Source organism: Sorex araneus, chromosome 6 (assembly GCF_027595985.1).
Source record: "Sorex araneus isolate mSorAra2 chromosome 6, mSorAra2.pri, whole genome shotgun sequence".
In the NCBI taxonomy this organism is placed as follows: Eukaryota; Metazoa; Chordata; class Mammalia; order Eulipotyphla; family Soricidae; genus Sorex; species Sorex araneus.
This window is the reverse complement of record NC_073307.1, coordinates 130,273,155-130,281,274: the sequence shown is the minus strand read 5'-3', so window position 1 is coordinate 130,281,274 and position 8,120 is coordinate 130,273,155. Positions and strand designations below refer to the sequence as shown.

The window sequence follows — 8,120 nt, the reverse complement described above, 5'->3', positions numbered from 1 at the left end:
AAACATGTTAATTTGCAGCTTTGTTCTGTAGTTACCTTCAGGAAGACGGCCAAGCAGTAGGTATAAGGATAAGAGCAATTTCAAGCAAGTCCTTGGTTGGTAATGAACTGATTTCAAGAGGCTCCTTAGAAATCCACAAGGTGGAAAGATGGAGTGTCCACAAACTTATCTTGATATATGACACTATGGAACTGCTACTAGGACCTCGGGCACTTATGCTCTCTGAAGATCTGAGAAGGAAATTACCACTGAGTACTTAGAATAACACAGGAACACTTCTCTTCATCAGTTTTCTCATTTTTTTCCTGTCTGCAGAATCATGCATAATCATCAGACTGCTGTTAGAATCCTCACACCTGTTAATGCAGATTCACCCTGGGAGGCATTGCTCCAGGATGTTCACTGTAGGCCAGGGCCACTCTGCCCACCCACTTAGTCCATAAAGAGCAGAAAGTACCATTTCCATTGTTGCTCAAGAGTCCAGAAATTTTTTGTTTATCATACATATATGCGTGTGTGTATATATACATATACGTATGTATATATCACTGTATCACTGTTATCCCGTTGCTCATCGATTTGCTCAAGCGGGCACCAGTAATGTCTCCATTGTGAGACTTGTTACTTTTTTTGGCATATCGAATATGCACATATATATTTGTTTAATGCGTGAGGTATATATACTTTATTTTTCCATTTCGTGGACAGAATACATAGCAAACTTAAATTGTTTTACCCTACTAATGGTTTAATTTAAGAACTTATCCCAACGTGGTGCTTGAGAAAAGTTGCTGCCAAGTGATCTGACATTTGAGACTAAAGCAAATTGCTGTACATCCTATCTAAATTATGTCAAACAATGAACAACTTTTCTAAGGTGTTTGTTTTTTCCTTTTATTCACTTTAGTTTTAGGTGACTGGTAAATTTTGTTGTGTGAATTCTGGAATCGGGATTTTTTTTAAAAAAAAAGTACACACACACATACACACCCACAGACAAACACACACAGACACACATTTACATACACATATATAGGCCTATATATAGGCCTATATATATGCCATATATATAGGGCACTATATATAGGCCACTATATATATATATATATATATATATATATATATAGGCTTATATGTGTGTGTGTGTGTGTGTGTGTGTGTATGTGCCATGGCTGGTCCCAAGGGACCCAGCCCTGGCAGCCGAACTCTACTACCCAACCACGACCATGCTCTAGGCCACTTTCCACATGTTCAGGCTGAGCCTCACACATGAGCAAAGTCCCACAGAACCCAGGTAATGCGGAACTCTGTGATCTTAGACTCTGGGCTCAATGGTACCCTGGAGCTAAGATCCTCTGCCTGCTTCCCCCAGTCTCCAGCAACCCAGTGGTCACACCCATAAGGCACCTCCTGCCAGCACCAGATAATCTCCTCATCAGCCACCCTCCAGAATTCAGGCTTCTTCTCCCAAAAGGGAGTATAAAATGAGGCTCCCATAACCATGCCACTGGACTCCATGCCAGGCTGTTTTCATATAGGGTTGCCCCAGAGGAAGGAGGTGAGAGCCGTCCCCAACCCAAAGGACCCAGCGCCAGCATGCAACCTGTACAACCCAACCGCTGCCATGCTCAGGCCGAGCTTCATGTATGAGTGAACATATTCCAACCTCATGGCCACACGACACATCATAAGACACTCCCTACTCTTTTTCCATAACTCACTGTCACTGTATCACTGTCATCCTGTTGCTCATTAATTTGCTCGAGCGGGCACCAGTAATGTTTCCATTGTGAGAATTGTTGTTACTGTTTTTGGCATATTGAATACGCCACAGGTAACTTGCCAGGTTCTGCCGTGCGGGCGAGATACTCTCAGTAGCTTGCTGGGCTCTCCAAGAGGGGTGGAGGAATCGAACCCAGGTTGGCCGTGTGCAAGACAAATGCCCTACCCGCTGTGATTTTGTTATCACACCATATTTAATTGCAGGCAAGATGGCGCTGACACCACCAGAACCCCTCGTGTTCTCCCAAACCCGGTTCACCATCTCACCTTATACAACGCATGGCTCAGCATGCCAGGCATGGAACTCTACGCGTTATCCCTGCTGGAACTCTATGCAATGATTCCTGATGGACATCACCGGCTGTTTTGCAAGATTCGGACAGAATGGCATCAGCAGGGCACAGAGAGACTGTAGTGGTGTCTGCAGCATCCACAGCATCGCTACCTGCCCTGGCCAGGCTGAGTCACAGCCCCTTTGGACATAGAGCCATGGTGGCAGCGCGCACAGTGGCTCATCCACTGTGGGGTGCTGTCAGCCAACCACTGGGTGACTTGGGACTGGGCACAGGTGTTCAACCTGGCACAGACCCTCTGCCATAGGGTTCTGCTTTGCCAGCTGTGTTCTGCTCTGCCAGCTGCACAACAACTTCTGGGCGCACTCCACCAACCTCAAGGAGATCAACCTTTAGGCTGCAGATGTCCCAGGTGCTGCCCAGAGATGAAGGCAGGAGTGTGCTTGTCAGTGTACAGATTGTAACAACATGCCAGTGAGCCAAAAGCTTACATTTTACATTCGGTAGACTGGGAACATCTGTAAAGGTGATTAGAGGCCTCCCCAAAAGCCTCTGTCCCTCTCGGAGAGCCCGGAAAGCTACCGAGAATATCCCACCTGCACAGCAGAGCCTGGCAAGCAAACCGTGATGTACTCGATATGCCAAAAGCAATAACAAAGACGGTCCCTGTTCCCCTGATCCTGAAAGAGCCCCCAATACACTATCGGGCTATACTAGCATGCAACAGGGACAAATGGAGATATTACTGGCGCCAGCTAGAGCAAATTGATGAACAACAGGATGACAGTAATGCAGTGATACAGTGATATATATATATATATGTGCATATAAACATATATATAAATTGTATGAATGAGTAGTTAAAATGTATTTTCCAATGGCTGTAGGATCCTTACTTTTCTATAATGACTTCTAAAAGAAGAAAAACATATTGTTTATAACAGTATCTTCAAAACCGTGTTCATTATTGGGTGCAACAGGTATCAAAGTCTCTTGGGGAACTGAATTTAATACTTCTCTTTTTCTCCTGAAAATATAAGCTGCTTGGGAAAGGTTTGAGTTTTATAAGTGTGTGTATGAGACTTCATTTGAGTTCTAGGGAGATGCTGCATCATGTATTTTTCCAGGAAATATAAACAGCTTAGAATTCAATTTTGAACTAAGAAGTTTGGGTAACCTCTACCAAGAACAGTGCAGGGTTCTTCCACTGACCACAGTTACTTCATTTTATATAGCTGCAAATCAGTGAATTTGATGATTTCTTTGTCCTCAACTGTCTCCCAGGGGAAATTTGTCAATGTTGGGTATGTTTTGAGATGTCAAATCTGGCAGAGGAGTTACCGCTGGTTCTGGAGTGGTGGAGGCAAGTGAACATCCAAACACCTTGCAGTGTAGACCTTGTAGTCTACAACAAAGCATTGGCTGGCTTGAAATGTCAACACTTGCACTTTTGAAAAAATCCTGATTTAGAGGAAGTTCTTCTGGTGTGTTGACTGGTGTTCCTTTCATAGAAGTCTTAGTGCAAAGCTGGGACCAAGGTATTGCTTATCATTTCTTAAATGACTAAAAAAAAGAAAGGACAGTGCATTCAGATTTCAGGAACATCTGCTGTTATTTAGAATAATGAGTGGAATCGTACTTTATCTTCAACTTTTATTTCCATAACCTCTCTGACCAAAGAGCATAACCACACATAAAAATATTAATATTGAAGTCTTCAGCATTATAAAAAGACCAAATAAACACCTTGCTTTGGCCTAAAGTATTTGTCTAAAATGTGGAATTAAAATAGGACAACTGGACAGTTGAAGCTATGACATTATGTCTATTATGGAAATGAGAGCATTTTCTCACATTTCCCTTTATATAAATCATGATGCAGTGATTTACCTGCACATTATGGTGGGATTTACCTGCACATTATGCTATTATTTCTAATAGCAGTTTCCTATTAGAAAGAAAAATGGACTTAACAATGTATTTTATTTTCATATTGCCCAGCTAACTTTGAAAATGATAATAGCTCCAGTAATAGTACACAGAAATGATTAATCTTCCCAACATATGTGGTGAAGGGTTAAATTATTAGCAAAATTACTTCTAGTCATTTCACCTCCAAATCTTATCAAAATACAAAACATACAAAATAAAATTTCAAGGTTCTATCTTTCTGGGGGAGTTGGGGGTTCCCAAGTGCTGGTCTAGAGATCTGCAGACCCAGGACATTGATTCAGTGCAGGAGCTCAAGGGTGCCAAGCTGCTCAAGCTGTGCACTGCCAGGAATACCCAGACTATCTCAAAAGTTCTGGCATGCTGGGGGCCTCCATGGCTACACCCAGCAGTGCTCAAGAGACCTTGTGGTGCTGGAAATGAAATCCTGATCAGGTATATGCCAGGAATGTGCCCTACCAACTGCATTATCTCCCAGCCCACCAAAATGTTATTTTATTGTCTCCAAAAATTAGAAAATTTGTTATGAATCTCAGAATTTCCAGGACTTTCTGCTCTTGTGAGGGCAAAGTTTGTGACCAAACTCTGAGAGGAGAGGTTAGGTTTTAAAAGTATACATTTTTCTCAGTTAATGAAATCATTGTGTGAATGAGTATTATGTTTTTGCTCATGTAATAGATGAGGAAACTTTTTCAGAGATGTTTAAAAACTCTAGCAGAATTGTTAAGTTATAAGTGCAGAGTTTATGTAGACTTCAGGTCTACCTTCTTCTAAGGTTTCTATTCTTCTTGGTTCATTCAAGGATCATTTGATTATTGGGGTTCCAGAGAGCTACAAGAGTGTTTTATTACCCAGGCACTTTGTTTTCCCTATTTAAAAGAGTAAACATAATAAATAAAAAGCATGTCAAGTAGTAAAGTAGAAAAAGAAGGAATTGTGGCTATTATTTTTTATTTTTGGTTTGGGCAACACACCTGGCAATGCTCTGGGGTTACTCTGGGCTCTGCACTGAGGAATTGCCCCTGTTGGTACTTGGGGACTATATGGGAAACTGGGGATTGAACCTGGGTTGGTGTCATGCAAGGCCAATGCCCTATAATCTGTACCAGGTCTCGCTCTGACACCTTAGCTGTTATTTTAACAATGAAGCAGAAAGACAATTCCTCTTTTGATCTAATGCGTTTAAATTCAGTTTCTCAGGGGCAAGAGACGTTGTATAGCAGTTAAGACATTGCCTTCCAGGCCAACCTCAGTTTAAATCATTGGCATCACATGGTCCCCGAGCTCAGAGCCAGCAGCAATCCCTGAACACCACTGAGTGTGATTCCTCCAATCTCTCCCCCTAAATAAGTTTCTTAAGTAATTGTTCAAGCGGGCACCAGTAACGTCTCTCATTGAGACTTATTGTTACTGTTTTTGGCATATCCAATACGCATGGGTAGTTTGCCAGGCTCTGCCGCTCGGGCTCCATACTCTCAGTAGCTTGCTGGGCTCTCGGAGAGGGGCGGAGGAATCAAACACGGGTCGGCCTCGTGAAAGGCAGACGCCCAACCGCTGTGCTATCGCTCCAGCCCTCTTAAGTAATTACTGAAATAAATACGATTACTTTTGTGAGCGGTTGGGAGGGTAGAAGTTGAGACCCTCCTCGGGGTATATGAAGGTTACGCCTGCCACTACCCTTAGAGTTTGGTCTGATGGTGGTCAAAGAACCACGCAGTGCTGGGGAATTGATTGAACCAGAGTAATCTGCAAACAGGGTAAACTCCTTAATCCATGTATTGTCTCTCCAGTACTAATCAGAGTGCTTTTCAAGAGAAATATATGCAAGGGACTCTCCAGAAGTTCTCCAATAGTTCATGTTTGTCATTTACAAATACACAAATGCAAACTAAATGTTTCTATATCAAAGTAGGTTTGCAATGCTCATGTAATAATGCACATCATACTAAGCAATGTTAAAAAAAACCGAAATTCCAGATTATTTCACTTACAAACATTATACAAAGAAGCAGAACAAGGTAATAGAAAAATTACTGGTGATAGTGAAGAAAATGAGCCCTTAGTTTCTTGAGAACAGATTGGGGTGAAGGGTGGTGGGAGGAGTTTGGAGAGAAGTGGAAAGGAAAGGAAAGAAACGTCCTGTGGACTGTAGTGAAAGGAATTAGGCATTTTTATGGTTGACATGGTAACACAGTGCCCTAAACCAGAAGTATTTACACTGTTGCAAACCAATATTACCCTGTGGTATTTGCTATCCATAGTCTAGGTTTCATTTTCAATGATAGTGACCATTATTTTCATAGACCAGTTAACTCCAGACATGAAGTTGATTAGTGAACTTGCTCTTCCCAGTTCCACCTAGCTCTTCATTACTACAGATGTGATCTTATTTGTTTCTTCTGAACAGTTTGTAGGACTGTGTTTTTCTTGCTAACACGTCATATGAGGAGCAAGTGAAACTAAAACGCTTATCTCAAGAAAATGATAAAATGTAATATAAGACTTCTGTCAGATTTATTGATCTTTCCTCAGTTTTTTTCATTTTAGAGATAGTTATAACCTAGGGACATACACAAATACTATCAATATAATGTCTAGTTTCTTTTAGCTACCTTAAAGTTGTTTTATTGAAGACTTTATCTATCCCCCTATTTAAATAAAAATCTACAAATTTATACATGTAGTGAGTATGTATTTTAGGTCATCAATGTACAAGAAAGATGTCGGATGATTGCAACAGACATGAACTTCAAGGAATTTTAAATCTAGCGGAAAAGATGAGAAATACAAAAAAATACATACATTTTAAAGTTACAAAATAAAAAATGACAACTGTATTTGAAGGAATTTTTTAACTTGCTAGGGAAAATGTTTAAAGCTCTTTATGAAAGGTAAAAATTCCTTTCCAGGTGGAAGGGCAACAAAGAAATTGCCTTTGAGTGGACCTTGAGGACTGATAAGATTACATTGGCAGAGAGAGCAAAGAAAGCATTTATAAACACAGAGAAGAGAAGTTTTTGGAGTGAAAACAGAAATAGCAAGCAATTTTGTTTGAGTGGAAAGAATATTTTAAAGAAAGTAAATATAAAATAAATTTAGAAAGACAAAATCAGAGTAGGCAGATAATATTTAACAGATGATATCTGTAACTATAATTCAATGAAAGAGACAGTTGGGTCATAACCCCCAATTTAATTTTTTTATGAGCATGATTCAATTTTAGACAATTGGATTGATTTCCCACATACCATACCATAGGAAACCGGAGTTTTTCCTCTGTTAACAGTTTCATTTTTATAAACTAGCAGAGGGATTAACTGATTCTTCAGGATATTTATCAGGACTTCCTTTTGCAACAGTTTATACCAAAATAGAAATAATTTTATTTGGAATCCATCCTTTTATTTTTAAAGACAGACTTAAATGTTGACTTAAAACTATGTACCGGGTTTTGTTTGTTTGTTTGTTTGTTTGTTTTGCTTTTTGGGTCAGTGTGCGAGGCAAACACCCTACCCTACCCGCTGTGCTATTTCTAAAGCCTCTCTTTTTTCTTTTTTTAAAAAAATTTATTTTAGGTATCCTGATTTACATACTGTTAATGGTAGGGTTTCTTATGCAAAATGTTGCACTACATCATCCACTAGTCTCCATTTCCCTCCACATTGTAGCAATGTTTGCCTCATTCCACACCACAATAGCTTCCTACTAAGACCAGTTTTCAATTTCCTGTTGTTTTGGGGTATTTGTTATTTTCTTACTAACTTTCTTTACATAGGATGTTTCTTTTCAGCTATCTAGGGACATTTTCAGTCAGTCTGATATTTCTAGAGCCCACTGGAATATTCTTCCAGGAATATTTTGAAATGATTGTGCAACTGAAGCGCCTAAAAGATGTAGTAATATATAATATGATTAACCCTACTATAAACAGTCATCCTGCAAAGATTTAACTAATCACCTATGTGCAACTAGAAATAAAACACCTGCTAAATGTGATGCTTTACACTGCACAAGGAATCCTCAACAGAGGCAGCCCAATCTCTACTTTCAAGGAGCAGCAAATCCACTATGAAAATTAATTGAGGAGTCTTGGTA

The 8,120-nt window shown here is 40.0% G+C and overlaps 1 non-coding gene across 1 annotated transcript; it reads right to left on the bottom strand.

Annotated features, from left to right (window-relative positions):
• Positions 1-303: 303 nt before the first annotated feature.
• On the bottom strand, positions 304-419 carry LOC129406355 (small Cajal body-specific RNA 16). Its single transcript, XR_008630960.1, has one exon. It is a non-coding gene; the product is annotated as a small Cajal body-specific RNA 16 (non-coding RNA).
• Between the last annotated feature and the right edge of the window lie 7,701 nt (positions 420-8,120).